At 37.9% G+C, this 18536-nt stretch overlaps 3 protein-coding genes across 4 annotated transcripts in view; 1 reads left to right on the forward strand and 2 right to left on the reverse strand.

The window, feature by feature from the left end:
- LOC137988531 (uncharacterized) overlaps positions 1–18536 on the reverse strand; it is a gene marked incomplete at its 5' end in the record, with an annotated part of 670231 nt that overhangs the window by 136814 nt on the left and 514881 nt on the right. The window lies entirely within an intron of this gene.
- LOC137988544 (zinc finger protein 862-like) overlaps positions 7463–18536 on the forward strand; it is a 47626-nt gene continuing 36552 nt past the window's right edge. The window contains exon 1 of the mRNA XM_068834545.1: positions 7463–8160. The gene's annotated coding sequence lies outside the window, so the exon portion shown is untranslated. The remainder of the gene's footprint in view (positions 8161–18536) is intronic.
- Positions 18293–18536, reverse strand: part of LOC137988486 (uncharacterized) — a 7497-nt gene continuing 7253 nt past the window's right edge. For both annotated transcript variants that reach the window (XM_068834488.1, XM_068834487.1), the window contains one exon: positions 18293–18536. This exon is cut by the window's right edge and continues 257 nt beyond it. The gene's annotated coding sequence lies outside the window, so the exon portion shown is untranslated.

An 18536-nucleotide genomic window follows, 5' to 3' on the forward strand; every position in this document is an offset into this window, starting at 1 on the left:
TCCCTCAGCTTATGCCTCGGGGAAAACATTCAATTTGAGGGAAACTAAATTCACTATTTCCATTGGGACAGTAATTAAGTGAATAGTATTTAGGGTTACCAGCCAACAGCAATGCATTTAAAATTCTGCAATTCATGATACAGTTCAGCAAAAGGTCAATAATTATTAGTAGTATACTGAATGGAAATAATGAATGATTAATTTGCAATTTGGATACAGAATGCCACTAAATTATTGATCAAGTTTCTCACACATTCCTTTGAAGCCAGTATACAATATTCAAGTCACATCTCTAAGGGAATAACAATGCCTTCAGCATTGTAAGGGCCCTTATATCTATGCCTTATACGTAACATCTGTCAATAAATATTGGCAGTTACATGATGTAATAGCTACAACAATTTAGAACAAGTTTTTAATGTGTGAATGTGAAGTGACATAACACCACAAACTAATTACTATCATTACAGGTTGTGGTTGTTAGTGGTTGTGGTTTCGTTTTCTTGCGATTGATTCATTTGGCTTTTTACTCGAAACTCAAGGACATTTTATTTAAAATTAATAATGTTTAATGGTTTTGGAATTTTCAAAGTAAGGATAAGGCAGCTAAGTTGCATAATAGCTCAAATGAAATGATCTGGCATACTGTACACATTAAAGTTTCTTCTCCGTCCTCTTTTGCCTAATTATATACAGAATTCCTCAGGGCATGCTATTTCCATATTTTGGTATTTTAGAATAAATTTAAACACAACTCTGTGGGCGTGTGAAGAACAAAAGACACCCACAATAAAAACGTCTCACAGGATTTTAAGTGTTCCTGTGTTGTGTAAATGATTTGATGTTATTGGGGCTCATGATTATTTGCATGAATGTTTCACCCTGACAGGCTCTCAATTTAAATTCATAATATTATTAGCTACACAAATCTTACATGAGGAATGTTTAAATACACTGTATATCAGCTTTAATGGACCATCATTTATCACCAACTCCTATTTAAGGTTGAATTTTCTTGAGTATGCTCTCAAAAATAAATTACGATACATTTTGTTGCAAAACTGCATTCTATGGGTTCATTATTAAACATACTCATCAAGAAAATATGCAGGACCACATTGATACACAGACAATAAACACATCATAAATATGACATTAAGCTACATTGTATACTGTCTTAGAAAGACTGCATGACAATTCCGGGGATGGGGGGTAGGGGATGAAGGGTTAGGTGGTGAAGGGTATCATAGCTGAAATAACCCAAACCTCTACAAAAATCCTAAACTTAGGCCTAGTATTTATCCAAAGCATAGTGTTTAGGCCTAAGTAGGCTATCAATTTTGTAAAGGTTTGGGTTGTTTCAGGTATGGTACCCTTGAAATCATGCACTCCCTACCCCACACCCTAACCCCTAACCTCCTACCCCCGGAATAGTCATGCCGATCTAAAATGATAGCAAATAATGTTAGTTAACCTTTCGCCTTGCTTCATATTGATAAACCTCTTGGGAAATTCATGGCGGCAAGCTCTCCCAAATATTGCCGTTTCACAGAGTGCAGAATAGCGGGATCTTGAACGGACTGCATTCCCTGCCATGAAGTCACTACATTCCTATGATATAACAATATTTTAAAAAAGAAAACATTAAAATCCTGGCACATGCCTGAATAGTGTATCCTCAGAATATTGGGTTGTTCCAGAAAAAATCCACACCCCCCCGACGGATGGGATTCTGGAAATTCTCGCGGGAGGGGGGGTCAAGAACCCTGGAAATCCAGGCGGGAGGGGGGATTGAACTCGAAAAAGTCTTCTGCAGGGGTCATCTGAACCGATAGTTCACGCGATTCGAACGTTTAGTTCGGTGACAGTTTAGCGCTCTCAGACCCTGAAAATAGTAGAAATATTTTGTTCACATATTTCTCACCTGACATAAATGATAATCTAAGTTGTTTCGTGTAATGATACAAAGAAAGGACAAACAAAGCGCAAAGAGCAAAGAAAGAACAAGGGCAATTGATTTTTACGAGCTAAGAGTGTATAAACACTCGTTCATGTTTTAGCATTTTTGCTCCTTCCTTTTCTTAGTTCCACACAACAGAATTTTTATATAATTTAGCAAAAGCTTTAGAAATTAAAAAAGAACATCTTCTATACGTGATTGTGCGTATTTTCTATTAAAAATAAATTAAATTTAAGCCTAATATTTTTTCCCGGAAATCCAGGCAGGAGGGGGGGTCTTTTGTCTTGGAAATTCAGACAGGAGGGGGGGTCTTGGGCTTCAGGAAATCTAGGTGAGAGGGGGGGTTAAAAAACGAACCCATCCATCGGGGGGTGTGGATTTTTTCTGGAATAACCCATTATGCCCTTTCACCATCTAGAAGTCAATGCCATAATATGTACTGTGTACATGTACATTTTCCCAAATATTGCTTAACGATTACACACCTCCTTTCCTCCAGTGCTTGTTGGGTGTTGCTGCACAAAATCATCAACCTGTAGCTCATTATCAAATACTGCTGTTCCAAACAGGGGTTCCCTCACACTTTTGCCAGCTGCTTTTTTTGCGACCTATGAACAATGCATCCATGGATTCCAGAAGAGTTCCATGATTCTGAAGGAAATAATGTTGTTATCATTAACACCGGCTAAAAGCAAACTGGAACGCAAAATTACAAACTGGAATGTTTGATTCAGTACAGTTTTAACCAATAGGAATCAAATATCAAGTGGTAGCTTATCAGTACTGAATCAGTCGACTGTTTCATACCGTCTCCGCCAATCGTAATTCTTGTGATGACAAGTTGTCTGGATCAAATCAAACCACAACTGAATCAGTTTCGCCCGAGCCAATGAAAAGCAACCACGTTCGCGCCAATTTTTTTACACATGATTTATTCTTTAATTTCTTTACGAACATAAAGCAATCTTTGACTCACCGTCGAAACTGTTCGTGACTTTCAAGCAGACAATTTCCATACGGACTTGTTCCTTATCAGCCAAAACGCAGACAAGGCATGCTATTAATTTTTTTGAGAAATCCGCATCACTTCTTTCCTCGTAGAAAACAAATTCAGCGTTTTTCATTACAAACGCGCACGGATAATTAAAGGAAAAACATAGCAATTACATGTACTTATTTCGCCCGTTGTGGATGAATGTTGGCACTCGCGGGCAGATCTGAATTTGATCTCAATCAAACAAACGCTTATTAAGCCCTTAATGCACGAGCTCTTGCGATGAATTGCACGCCCCTTAGAACCTTTGTAATGAGAAACATCGACTCCTTTTCTTGCCGTGTCTTAGCGCTCAAATAAATCTAATTAGAGATCATCTATCGGAAATTTAATCCATAGCTGTTGACAAGTCGAAGTCGAATTTTTTACATTCCGTAAATAATTATTTGCCTTGGAAGCCTTGCTTTAGCGGGGAACTAGAAAGGAAAAAGAAAAGAACAAGGAGAAAAAAAGCTTCGAATCATTCTCTGGTAAATTCAATTATTGCGATTGCGAATTGAATTACATTGTAGGCACGTGCCCGTGACATTTGCGCTGGTGTTGGTGTCGTTTAAATTGGCGTGACAGATTGTTTTCCTTCGCTTATTCACTGATGTTGTCCGCCTTAGTTCCAAAAGCATATGAACAGTGATGCATATATATCTCTTTGTATATAGGTCCATATACCATAAAGTTGTCTCACTGATAACTGCGTCAAGTCTCCTGGACTTATTCAGTTGACTGATTTCATACGCGAAAAACTTGATTGCCCAGAGAGCCTTCCAACTGATTCAGTCACACAACCTGACTTATTCAGTTGACCCGGAGAACAGCAAAAGTTACTGCGAGTGCGAGGAAAATCGTAGGGATGGTCTTCCGCTATTATCCGGCGTTATTCATGTCAATAACTGATTCAGTTGTAAATTAATGGTAACCGGCTGATTCAGTTGGATCTTCTAACTCGAGAGCAGAGAAATGAAAAGGTGTCCATTGTCGGCGTGTCCGATTTGCTGGGAGCATTTTTCTATAAAACCTTATTAACAGAAATTTCTTTTTCACCTTGTCGCTCTCGTTTCCTACTAGAGTGAATCAGTTGACTGATTTCGTACAGTTAGTCACGGTAACTTAGACGCTTCCGATTTATACCCGGAGAGCCTTCCAACTGATTGAGTCACACGGCCGGACTTATTCAGTTGAGAGCAGCAAAAGTTACTGTGAGGCAAGTCGTAGGGATTTTCCTGTGCTGTTATCCGTCACTGAGTGATCATGCCACTGACTGATTCAGTCGAAAATGGAAACTGATTCAGTTAGGTCTTCTAACTGAAACTCGAGCTCAGAAAAATTAAAAAAGATCTCCAGTTATCGCTTCGCGGTCAGCTATGTTGCATTTAAGCGTTGTTGAATGAGACCTTGCCAACTGAGTTTTTCATTATGCTATTCACTGAATTCATGCGTAGTCACTAATGTAACGTACGGATTCAGTAATATACGTTACAAGTTGCAACAAAGGTGACGAACCCACAACTGGAGATCTCAGTTTAATTTCTCAGATCACAACGAGGAAACGTAAGAAACCCTGACTGAATCAGTTACCATTTGCGACTGATTCAGTCACTGACATGACTACTTAGTGACGGACACTGAACAGCAGAATATAAACCATACGATTTGCCTCACAGTAATTCTGCCGGTGATGAATAAGGCCGACCATGTGACTGAACCAGTTGGAGGGCTCTAAAGGAGAATATACTTGTAGCTCATACATACCGGCGCATTGGACAAGGTTTCAGCCCACTAGAAAACTAATTATATTACAATGCATATGTACGGAGCTTTTGAACTGCGCAGGGAATTAATAATATTAAACCATCAATAATTGAAGTTCGTTAAAGTTGTTTAAACTAGAGCGATAGACAAAACAAGAAAATCTCAGTTCGGACAAGGTCTCATCCAACAATGCTTGCAACATAGCTGACGAACCGACATCTGGAGATCTTTTTACTGATCAGAACGAGTTAAAACCCTGACTGAATCGGTTACCATCTGTGACGGAATCAGTCATTCACTCGAATACTCAGTGCCGGACACTGAACAGCAGAATGTAATCCCTACGACGTGCGTCACAGTAACTTTTGCTGTTTTCAACTGAATAAGTCCGGCCATGTGACTGAATCAGTTGAAAGGCTCTCAGGGGCTTAAGATAAATAGCTCATATTAATTCGGCGGGTCTAATTTGCAGGTCGCAGGCCGCGGGTTGCAGGTCATTGTTTCAACAATACAGAGAGTATCTTAAACATTCTTAAAAGCTAACCTCAGGCCTAATTAGGCCTAAACAAAAGTTTTTAGCCCTAAGGTTAGCTTTTATGAATGTTTAGGATACTTCTGTATTGGTAAAACAATAACCTGCAACCCGCGACCTGCAAATTAGACCCGCCGACATTAATTAAATCAATTGTTAAATCGTATATACCCATTGGTAAAGGTTTTAGCCATTTTATGTATGGAATATAACAAATTTTTAACTTTCTCTAACAGTCAGTATCACTTAAAGTGTACGAGCAGTAGGAAATAAATGACAATGCATATGTGTGAAGCTTCTGAACTGTGTACGAACGGATTCAATAATAATGATCGTGACAAGGTATTAATTAAAGAAAATCTCAGTTGGCATGGTCTCATTCAACAACGCTTGAATGCAACATAGCTGACCGCGAAGCGACAACTGGAGATCTTTTTAATTTTTCTGAGCTCGAGTTTCAGTTAGAAGACGGCTAACTGAATCAGTTTCCATTTTCGACTGAATCAGTCAGTGGCATGATCACTCAGTGACGGATAACAGCAGAGGAAAATCTCTACGACGTGCCTCACAGTAACTTTTGCTGCTCTCAACTGAATAAGTCAGGCCGTGTGACTGAATCAGTTGGAAGGCTCTCAAGGGCTAAACTGATAGAAGCTCATTTGTTAAATCGTTTATACGCATTGGTAAAGGTTTTAGCCACTTTAACTATGGAACATAACAAATTTTTAACTTTTCCTAACAGTCAGTATCAGTTAAAGTGTACGAGCTGCAGCAATAGGAAATAAATGACAATGCATATGTGTGAAGCTTCTGAACTGCGTACGGACGAATTCAATAATAATGGTGACAAGGTATTAATTAAAGAAAATCTCAGTTGGCAAGGTCTCGTTCAACAACGCTTAAATGCAACATAGCTGACCGCGAAGCGACAACTGGACAGGGACTGGAGATCTTTTTTAATTTTTCTGAGCTCGAGTTTCAGTTAGAAGACCTAACTGAATCAGTTTCCATTTTCGACTGAATCAGTCAGTGGCATGATCACTCAGTGACGGATAACAGCAGAGGAAAATCTCTACGACGTGCGTCACAGTAACTTTTGCTGCTTTCAACTAAATAAGTCAGGCCGTGTGACTGAATCAGTTGGAAGGCTCTCAAGGGCTAAACTGATAAAAGCTCATTTGTTAAATCGTTTATACGCATTGGTAAAGGTTTTAGCCACTTTATGTATGGAATATAACAAACTTTTAACTTTTCCTAACAGTCAGTATCAGCGTACGAGCTGCAGCAACAGGAAATAAATGACAATGCATATGTGTGAAGCTTCTGAACTGTGTACGAACGGATTCAATAATAATAATCGTGACAAGGTATTAATTAAAGAAAATCTCAGTTGGCAAGGTCTCATTCAACAACGCTTAAATGCAACATAGCTGACCGCGAAGCGACAACTGGAAATCTTTTTAATTTTTCTGAGCTCGAGTTTCAGTTAGAAGACCTAACTGAATCAGTTTCCATTTTCGACTGAATCAGTCAGTGGCATGATCACTCAGTGACGGATAACAGCACAGGAAAATCCCTACGACTTGCCTCACAGTAACTTTTGCTGCTCTCAACTGAATAAGTCCGGCCGTGTGACTCAATCAGTTGGAAGGCTCTCCGGGTATAAATCGGAAGCGTCTAAGTTACTGTGACTAACTGTACGAAATCAGTCAACTGATTCACTCTAGTAGGAAACGAGAGCGACAAGGTGAAAAAGAAATTTCTGTTAATAAGGTTTTATAGAAAAATGCTCCCAGCAAATCGGACACGCCGACAATGGACACCTTTTCATTTCTCTGCTCTCGAGTTAGAAGATCCAACTGAATCAGCCGGTTACCATTAATTTACAACTGAATCGGTTATTGACATGAATAGCGCCGGATAATAGCGGAAGACCATCCCTACGATTTTCCTCGCACTCGCAGTAACTTTTGCTGTTCTCCGGGTCAACTGAATAAGTCAGGTTGTGTGACTGAATCAGTTGGAAGGCTCTCTGGGCAATCAAGTTTTTCGTGTATGAAATCAGTCAAGTGAATAAGTCCAGGAGACTTGACGCAGTTATCAGTGAGACAACTTTATGGTATATGGACCTATATACAAAGAGATATATATGCATCACTGTTCATATGCTTTTGGAACTAAGGCAGACAACATCAGTGAATAAGCGAAGGAAAACAATCCGTCACGCCAATTTAAACGACACCAACACCAGCGCAAATGTCACGGGCACGTGCCTACAATGTAATTCAATTCGCAATCGCAATAATTGAATTTACCAGAGAATGATTCGAAGCTTTTTTTCTCCTTGTTCTTTTATTTTTCCTTTCTAGTTCCCCGCTAAAGCAAGGCTTCCAAGGCAAATAATTATTTACGGAATGCAAAAAATTCGACTTCGACTTGTCAACAGCTATGGATTAAATTTCCGATAGATGATCTCTAATTAGATTTATTTGAGCGCTAAGACACGGCAAGAAAAGCAGTCGATGTTTCTCATTACAAAGGTTCTAAGGGCGTGCAATTCATCGCAAGAGCTCGTGCATTAAGGGCTTAATAAGTGTTTGTTTGATTGAGATCAAATTCAGATCTGCCCGCAAGTGCCAACATTCATCCACAACGGGCGAAATAAGTACATGTAATTGCTATGTTTTTCCTTTAATTATCCGTGCGCGTTTGTAATGAAAAACGCTGAATTTGTTTTCTACGAGGAAAGAAGTGATGCGGATTTCTCAAAAAAATTAATAGCATGCCTTGTCTGCGTTTTGGCTGATAAGGAACAAGTCCGTGTGGAAATTGTCTGCTTGAAGGTCACGAACAGTTTCGATATTGACGGTGAGTCAAAGATTGCTTTATGTTCGTAAAGAAATTAAAGAATAAATAATGTGTAAAAAAATTGGCGCGAACGTGGTTGCTTTTCATTGGCTCGGGCGAAACTGATTCAGTTGTGGTTTGATTTGATCCAGACAACTTGTCATCACAAGAATTACGATTGGCGGAGACGGTATGAAACAGTCGACTGATTCAGTACTGATAAGCTACCACTTGATATTTGATTCTTATTGGTTAAAACTATACTGAATCAAACATTCCAGTTTGTAATTTTGCGTTCCAGTTTGCTTTTAGCCGGTGTTCATTGGTTAATACAGTACAATAAGTCACGTTCAGAAATATAACTTTAATACCATTTTGTTTGCTCTGGCTCAATTTTGCATGAACTAAACTTTCCTGTTTCAGCTTTATGCACATGCCAGTGATGTACTGGGCCTATCTTGAAATTCATTATGTTAATATCTCTTATAGAAGGTTCTACAACCTACCTTGGGACAAGCAGGGCAATCAATTGTGTCAACGCAATCCACTTCACTTGCCTCAAACTTCAAACATGATAGTCTATAACGATATATCCTAAAATTGAAACCTCTCAGATTAATCTTAAAATGTGAAATGCCAGAAATTTAACAAGTTTATAATACACCAACTCAAGTGAAGCTATGATCCTCAGTTATTAACACAATTTTAGCAATTGCATAGTAAAGCCATGATAAAAATTCAGTGATACCAGTGCAACGTTCTAACCAACTGACCTATTAAGCCATTGGCGTTGGGCGCTGGTCACTTGTGGGTTCGAATGTTCCTATTATGATTCAGTCAGTGCTTGTGTCATCTTTGAAAATCGGGGCAATATACATGTACCAGTACCAGTATTTGTATGGATCCATACCAACTTGAACATATGCACAGTCATATGAACATATATGTTTTAGACAGATATAATTGTGCACTTTGTAAAAACACAGTCAAATTATTAATACTCACCTGAATTCTTCAAGACTGTCAATTATGACTGGATATAATTTCCTCTGATTCTACAGCAGTAATTTGGAAAATATATTAAAATTGAACAAAATTACACCTACAATAATATTATGAATACATGCATAAGAGAAAGCTCCCCATAGGGGCTTTTCAGGGCCAAACAAACACAGCCAACGAAACGACAGAAAAATGCAACCACAACAACTGTAATCACAACTGGCCAGAGGCAAAATAGTTGGTTATTTACAAGTGCAGATGATAAATTGAACCAGAGAATGCCAGGAACAAATTGAACGAATGGAAAGAGCGGGCCTTGAACTTGGAATCTCAAGGCAAGCAACCCCAATCACTGGACCACACTGTTCTGTTGTTTCAATTAACCAATCTCTACAAACACAGATTACTTTATTATTATTAGTAGGTGAAATATACCAGTTCTCTTGGACAAAGAAAATAAGTTAACTACACATCTGTTGTTTCTGTGTAGTAACGTGGTCACAGTTAATGTGACATGAAAACAAGTTTAAAAAATATTTAATAATGTTATATACTGGTAGATGGAATTTTATGTCCAACAGCAAGCACTCTCATTGACTAAGTTGAGGTCAAATGACACCTAAACAATAAAAATGTTTGCCAGCTAAAGTCTCTGATCAGGCAACAATGCAAAATCTATGAAATCAGAGGGTAACAATGCACTGTAACTTGCGAATGTTCACCAACGACCTCCTTTGATTTTGTTGTTTTTTTTTTTTGGGGGGGGGGGGGGAGGGGGCACATAACAAACTAATTAATGACCGGTAAAGCGAGATACAGTTCAGTTTGTTTCCCCTGATTTTCACTGGTTCCCTCAGCTTATGCCTCGGGGAAAACATTCAATTTGAGGGAAACTAAATTCACTATTTCCATTGGGACAGTAATTAAGTGAATAGTATTTAGGGTTACCAGCCAACAGCAATGCATTTAAAATTCTGCAATTCATGATACAGTTCAGCAAAAGGTCAATAATTATTAGTAGTATACTGAATGGAAATAATGAATGATTAATTTGCAATTTGGATACAGAATGCCACTAAATTATTGATCAAGTTTCTCACACATTCCTTTGAAGCCAGTATACAATATTCAAGTCACATCTCTAAGGGAATAACAATGCCTTCAGCATTGTAAGGGCCCTTATATCTATGCCTTATACGTAACATCTGTCAATAAATATTGGCAGTTACATGATGTAATAGCTACAACAATTTAGAACAAGTTTTTAATGTGTGAATGTGAAGTGACATAACACCACAAACTAATTACTATCATTACAGGTTGTGGTTGTTAGTGGTTGTGGTTTCGTTTTCTTGCGATTGATTCATTTGGCTTTTTAATCGAAACTCAAGGACATTTTATTTAAAATTAATAATGTTTATGGTTTTGGAATTTTCAAAGTAAGGATAAGGCAGCTAAGTTGCATAATAGCTCAAATGAAATGATCTGGCATACTGTACACATTAAAATTTATTCTCCGTCCTCTTTTGCCTAATTATATACAGAATTCCTCAGGGCATGCTATTTCCATATTTTGGTATTTTAGAATAAATTTAAACACAACTCTGTGGGCCTGTGAACAACAAAAGACACCCACAATAAAAACGTCTCACAGGATTTTAAGTGTTCCTGTGTTGTGTAAATGATTTGATGTTATTGGGGCTCATGATTATTTGCATGAATGTTTCACCCTGACAGGCTCTCAATTTAAATTCATAATATTATTAGCTACACAAATCTTACATGAGGAATGTTTAAATACACTGTATATCAGCTTTAATGGACCATCATTTATCACCAACTCCTATTTAAGGTTGAATTTTCTTGAGTATGCTCTCAAAAATAAATTACGATACATTTTGTTGCAAAACTGCATTCTATGGGTTCATTATTAAACATACTCATCAAGAAAATATGCAGGACCACATTGATACACAGACAATAAACACATCATAAATATGACATTAAGCTACATTGTATACTGTCTTAGAAAGACTGCATGACAATTCCGGGAATGGGGGGTAGGGGATGAAGGGTTAGGTGGTGAAGGGTATCATAGCTGAAATAACCCAAACCTCTACAAAAATCCTAAACTTAGGCCTAGTATTTATCCAAAGCATAGTGTTTAGGCCTAAGTAGGCTATCAATTTTGTAAAGGTTTGGGTTGTTTCAGGTATGGTACCCTTGAAATCATGCACTCCCTACCCCACACCCTAACCCCTAACCTCCTACCCCCGGAATAGTCATGCCGATCTAAAATGATAGCAAATAATGTTAGTTAACCTTTCGCCTTGCTTCATATTGATAAACCTCTTGGGAAATTCATGGCGGCAAGCTCTCCCAAATATTGCCGTTTCACAGAGTGCAGAATAGCGGGATCTTGAACGGACTGCATTCTCTGCCATGAAGTCACTACATTTCTACGATATAACAATATTTTAAAAAAGAAAACATTAAAATCCTAGCACATGCCTGAATAGTGTATCCTCAGAATATTGGGTTGTTCCAGAAAAAATCCACACCCCCCCGACGGATGGGATTCTGGAAATTCTCGCGGGAGAGGAGGTCAAGGACCCTGGAAATCCAGGCGGGAGGGGGGATTGAACTCGAAAAAGTCTTCTGCAGGGGTCATCTGAACCGATAGTTCACGCGATTCGAACGTGTAGTTCGGTGACAGTTTCGCGCTCTCAGACCCTGAAAATAGTAGAAATATTTTGTTCACATATTTCTCACCTGACATAAATGATAATCTAAGTTGTTTCGTGTAATGATACAAAGAAAGGACAAAGAAAGCGCAAAGAACAAAGAAAGAACAAGGGCAATTGATTTTTACGAGCTAAGAGTGTATAAACACTTGTTCATGTTTTAGCATTTTTGCTCCTTCCTTTTCTTAGTTCCACACAACAGAATTTTTATATAATTTAGCAAAAGCTTTAGAAATTAAAAAAGAACATCTTCTATACGTGATTGTGCGTATTTTCTATTAAAAATAAATTAAATTTAAGCCTAATATTTTTTCCCGGAAATCCAGGCAGGAGGGGGGGTCTTTTGTCTTGGAAATCCAGACAGGAGGGGGGGTCTTGGGCTTCAGGAAATCCAGGTGAGAGGGGGGGTTAAAAAACGACCCCATCCATCGGGGGGTGTGGATTTTTTCTGGAATAACCCATTATGCCCTTTCACCATCTAGAAGTCAATGCCATAATATCTACTGTGTACATGTACATTTTCCCAAATATTGCTTCACGATTACACACCTCCTTTCCTCCAGTGCTTGTTGGGTGTTGCAGCACAAAATCATCAACCTGTAGCTCATTATCAAATACTGCTGTTCCAAACAGGGGTTCCCTCACACTTTTGCCAGCTGCTTTTTTGCGACCTATGAACAATGCATCCATGGATTCCAGAAGACACAATTTTAGCAATTGCATAGAGAAGCCATGATAAAAATTCAGTGATACCAGTGCAACGTTCTAACCAACTGACCTATTAAGCCATTGCGTTGGGCGCTGGTCACTTGTGGGTTCGAATGTTCCTATTATGATTCAGTCAGTGCTTGTTCCGTGTCATCTTTGAAAATCGGGGCAATATACATGTACCAGTACCAGTATTTGTATGGATCCATACCAACTTGAACATATGCACAGTCATATGAACATATATGTTTTAGACAGATATAATTGTGCACTTTGTAAAAACACAGTCAAATTATTAATACTCACCTGAATTCTTCAAGACTGTCAATTATGACTGGATATAATTTCCTCTGATTCTACAGCAGTAATTTGGAAAATATATTAAAATTGAACAAAATTACACCTACAATAATATTATGAATACATGCATAAGAGAAAGCTCCCCATAGGGGCTTTTCAGGGCCAAACAAACACAGCCAACGAAACGACAGAAAAATGCAACCACAACAACTGTAATCCCAACTGGCCAGAGGCAAACTAGTTGGTTATTTACAAGTGCAGATGATAAATTGAACCAGAGAATGCCAGGAACAAATTGAACGAATGGAAAAAGCGGGCCTTGAACTTGGAATCTCAAGGCAAGCAACCCCAATCACTGGACCACACTGTTCTGTTGTTTCAATTAATCAATCTCTACAAACACAGATTACTTTATTATTATTAGTAGGTGAAATATACCAGTTCTCTTGGACAAAGAAAATAAGTTAAATACACATCTGTTGTTTCTCTGTAGTAACGTGGTCACAGTTAATGTGACATGAAAACAAGTTTAAAAAATATTTAATAATGTTATATACTGGTAGATGGAATTTTATGTCCAACAGCAAGCACTCTCATTGACTAAGTTGAGGTCAAATGACACCTAAACAATAAAAATGTTTGCCAGCTAAAGTCTCTGATCAGGCAACAATGCAAAATCTATGAAATCAGAGGGTAACAATGCACTGTAACTTGCGAATGTTCACCAACGACCTCCTTTGATTTTGTTTTTTTTTTTTGGGGGGGGGGGGAGGGGGGCACATAACAAACTAATTAATGACCGGTAAAGCGAGAAACAGTTCAGTTTGTTTCCCCTGATTCTCACTGGTTCCCTCAGCTTATGCCTCGGGGAAAACATTCAATTTGAGGGAAACTAAATTAACTATTTCCATTGGGACACTAATTAAGTGAATAGTATTTAGGGTTACCAGCCAACAGCAATGCATTTAAAATTCTGCAATTCATGATACAGTTCAGCAAAAGGTCAATAATTATTAGTAGTATACTGAATGGAAATAATGAATGATTAATTTGCAATTTGGATACAGAATGCCACTAAATTATTGATCAAGTTTCTCACACATTCCTTTGAAGCCAGTATACAATATTCAAGTCACATCTCTAAGGGAATAACAATGCCTTCAGCATTGTAAGGGCCCTTATATCTATGCCTTATACGTAACATCTATCAATAAATATTGGCAGTTACATGATGTAATAGCTACAACAATTTAAAACAAGGTAATAGCTACAACAATTTAAAACAAGTTTTTAATGTGTGAATGTGAAGTGACATAACACCACAAACTAATTACTATCATTACAGGTTGTGGTTATTAGTGGTTGTGGTTTCGTTTTCTTGCGATTGATTCATTTGGCTTTTTACTCGAAACTCAAGGACATTTTATTTAAAATTAATAATGTTTATGGTTTTGGAATTTTCAAAGTAAGGATAAGGCAGCTAAGTTGCACAATAGCTCAAATGAAATGATCTGGCATACTGTACACATTAAAATTTATTCTCCGTCCTCTTTTGCCTAATTATATACAGAATTCCTCAGGGCATGCTATTTCCATATTTTGGTATTTTAGAATAAATTTAAACACAACTCTGTGGGCGTGTGAACAACAAAAGACACCCACAATAAAAACGTCTCACAGGATTTTAAGTGTTCCTGTGTTGTGTAAATGATTTGATGTTATTGGGGCTCATGATTCATTTGCATTCATGAATGTTTCACCCTGACAGGCTCTCAATTTAAATTCATAATATTATTAGCTACACAAATCTTACATGAGGAATGTTTAAATACACTGTATATCAGCTTTAATGGACCATCATTTATCACCAACTCCTATTTAAGGTTGAATTTTCTTGAGTATGCTCTCAAAAATAAATTACGATACATTTTGTTGCAAAACTGCATTCTATGGGTTCATTATTAAACATACTCATCAAGAAAATATGCAGGACCACATTGATACACAGACAATAAACACATCATAAATATGACATTAAGCTACATTGTATACTGTCTTAGAAAGACTGCATGACAATTCCGGGGATGGGGGGTAGGGGATGAAGGGTTAGGTGGTGAAGGGTATCATAGCTGAAATAACCCAAACCTCTACAAAAATCCTAAACTTAGGCCTAGTATTTATCCAAATCATAGTGTTTAGGCCTAAGTAGGCTATCAATTTTGTAAAGGTTTGGGTTGTTTCAGGTATGGTACCCTTGAAATCATGCACTCCCTACCCCAAACCCTAACCCCTAACCTCCTACCCCCGGAATAGTCATGCGGATCTAAAATGATAGCAAATAATGTTAGTTAACCTTTCGCCTTGCTTCATATTGATAAACCTCTTGGGAAATTCATGGCGGCAAGCTCTCCCAAATATTGCCGTTTCACAGAGTGCAGAATAGCGGGATCTTGAACGGACTGCATTCCCTGCCATGAAGTCACTACATTCCTACGATATAACAATATTTTAAAAAAGAAAACATTAAAATCCTGGCACATACCTGAATAGTGTATCCTCAGAATATTGGGTTGTTCCAGAAAAAATCCACACCCCCCCCCCCCCCCCCGACGGATGGGATTCTGGAAATTCTCACGGGAGGGGGGGTCAAGGACCCTGGAAATCCAGGCGGGAGGGGGGATTGAACTCGAAAAAGTCTTCTGCAGGGGTCATCTGAACCGATAGTTCACGCGATTCGAACGTTTAGTTCGGTGACAGTTTAGCGCTCTCAGACCCTGAAAATAGTAGAAATATTTTGTTCACATATTTCTCACCTGACATAAATGATAATCTAAGTTGTTTCGTGTAATGATACAAAGAAAGGACAAAGAAAGCGCAAAGAGCAAAGAAAGAACAAGGGCAATTGATTTTTACGAGCTAAGAGTGTATAAACACTCGTTCATGTTTTAGCATTTTTGCTCCTTCCTTTTCTTAGTTCCACACAACAGAATTTTTATATAATTTAGCAAAAGCTTTAGAAATTAAAAAAGAACATCTTCTATACGTGATTGTGCGTATTTTCTATTAAAAATAAATTAAATTTAAGCCTAATATTTTTTCCCGGAAATCCAGGCAGGAGGGGGGGTCTTTTGTCTTGGAAATCCAGACAGGAGGGGGGGTCTTGGGCTTCAGGAAATCCAAGTGAGAGGGGGGGTTAGAAAACGACCCCATCCATCGGGGGGTGTGGATTTTTTCTGGAATAACCCATTATGCCCTTTCACCATCTAGAAGTCAATGCCATAATATGTACTGTGTACATGTACATTTTCCCAAATATTGCTTAACGATTACACACCTCCTTTCCTCCAGTGGTTGTTGGGTGTTGCTGCACAAAATCATCAAACTGTAGCTCATTATCAAATACTGCTGTTCCAAACAGGGGTTCCCTCACACTTTTGCCAGCTGCTTTTTTGCGACCTATGAACAATGCATCCATGGATTCCAGAAGAGTTCCATGATTCTGAAGGAAATAATGTTGTTATCATTGGTTAATACAGTACAATAAGTCACGTTCAGAAATATAACTTTAATACCATTTTGTTTGCTCTGGCTCAATTTTGCATGAACTAAACTTTCCTGTTTCAGCTTTATGCACATGCCAGTGATGTACTGGGCCTATCTTGAAATTCATTATGTTAATATCTCTTGTAGAAGGTTCTACAACCTACCTTGGGACAAGCAGGGCAATCAATTGTGTCAACGCAATCCACTTCACTTGCCTCAAACTTCAAACATGATAGTCTATGACGATATATCCTAAAATTGAAACCTCTCAGATTAATCTTAAAATGTGAAATGCCAGAAATTTAACAAGTTTATAATATACCAACTCAAGTGAAGCTATGATCCTCAGTTATTAACACAATTTTAGCAATTGCATAGAGAAGCCATGATAAAAATTCAGTGATACCAGTGCAACGTTCTAACCAACTGACCTATTAAGCCATTGGCGTTGGGCGCTGGTCACTTGTGGGTTCGAATGTTCCTATTATGATTCAGTCAGTGCTTGTGTCATCTTTGAAAATCGGGGCAATATACATGTACCAGTACCAGTATTTGTATGGATCCATACCAACTTGAACATATGCACAGTCATATGAACATATATGTTTTAGACAGATATAATTGTGCACTTTGTAAAAACACAGTCAAATTATTAATACTCACCTGAATTCTTCAAGACTGTCAATTATGACTGGGTATAATTTCCTCTGATTCTACAGCAGTAATTTGGAAAATATATTAAAATTGAACAAAATTACACCTACAATAATATTATGAATACATGCATAAGAGAAAGCTCCCCATAGGGGCTTTTCAGGGCCAAACAAACACAGCCAACGAAACGACAGAAAAATGCAACCACAACAACTGTAATCCCAACTGGCCAGAGGCAAACTAGTTGGTTATTTACAAGTGCAGATGATAAATTGAACCAGAGAATGCCAGGAACAAATTGAACGAATGGAAAGAGCGGGCCTTGAACTTGGAATCTCAAGGCAAGCAACCCCAATCACTGGACCACACTGTTCTGTTGTTTCAATTAACCAATCTCTACAAACACAGATTACTTTATTATTATTAGTAGGTGAAATATACCAGTTCTCTTGGACAAAGAAAATAAGTTAACTACACATCTGTTGTTTCTGTGTAGTAACGTGGTCACAGTTAATGTGACATGAAAACAAGTTTAAAAAATATTTAATAATGTTATATACTGGTAGATGGAATTTTATGTCCAACAGCAAGCACTCTCATTGACTAAGTTGAGGTCAAATGACACCTAAACAATAAAAATGTTTGCCAGCTAAAGTCTCTGATCAGGCAACAATGCAAAATCTATGAAATCAGAGGGTAACAATGCACTGTAACTTGCGAATGTTCACCAACGACCTCCTTTGATTTTGTTTTTTTTTTTTTTGGGGGGGGGGGGGGAGGGGGCACATAACAAACTAATTAATGACCGGTAAAGCGAGAAACAGTTCAGTTTGTTTCCCCTGATTCTCACTGGTTCCCTCAGCTTATGCCTCGGGGAAAACATTCAATTTGAGGGAAACTAAATTAACTATTTCCATTGGGACAGTAATTAAGTGAATAGTATTTAGGGTTACCAGCCAACAGCAATGCATTTAAAATTCTGCAATTCATGATACAGTTCAGTAAAAGGTCAATAATTATTAGTAGTATACTGAATGGAAATAATGAATGATTAATTTGCAATTTGGATACAGAATGCCACTAAATTATTGATCAAGTTTCTCACACATTCCTTTGAAGCCAGTATACAATATTCAAGTCACATCTCTAAGGGAATAACAATGCCTTCAGCATTGTAAGGGCCCCTATATCTATGCCTTATACGTAACATCTGTCAATAAATATTGGCAGTTACATGATGTAATAGCTACAACAATTTAGAACAAGTTCTTAATGTGTGAATGTGAAGTGACATAACACCACAAACTAATTACTATCATTACAGGTTGTGGTTGTTAGTGGTTGTGGTTTCGTTTTCTTGCGATTGATTCATTTGGCTTTTTACTCGAAACTCAAGGACATTTTATTTAAAATTAATAATGTTTATGGTTTTGGAACTTTCAAAGT

The sequence above is a fragment of the Montipora foliosa genome, unplaced genomic scaffold (assembly GCF_036669935.1).
Source record: "Montipora foliosa isolate CH-2021 unplaced genomic scaffold, ASM3666993v2 scaffold_420, whole genome shotgun sequence".
Taxonomy (NCBI): domain Eukaryota; kingdom Metazoa; phylum Cnidaria; class Anthozoa; order Scleractinia; family Acroporidae; genus Montipora; species Montipora foliosa.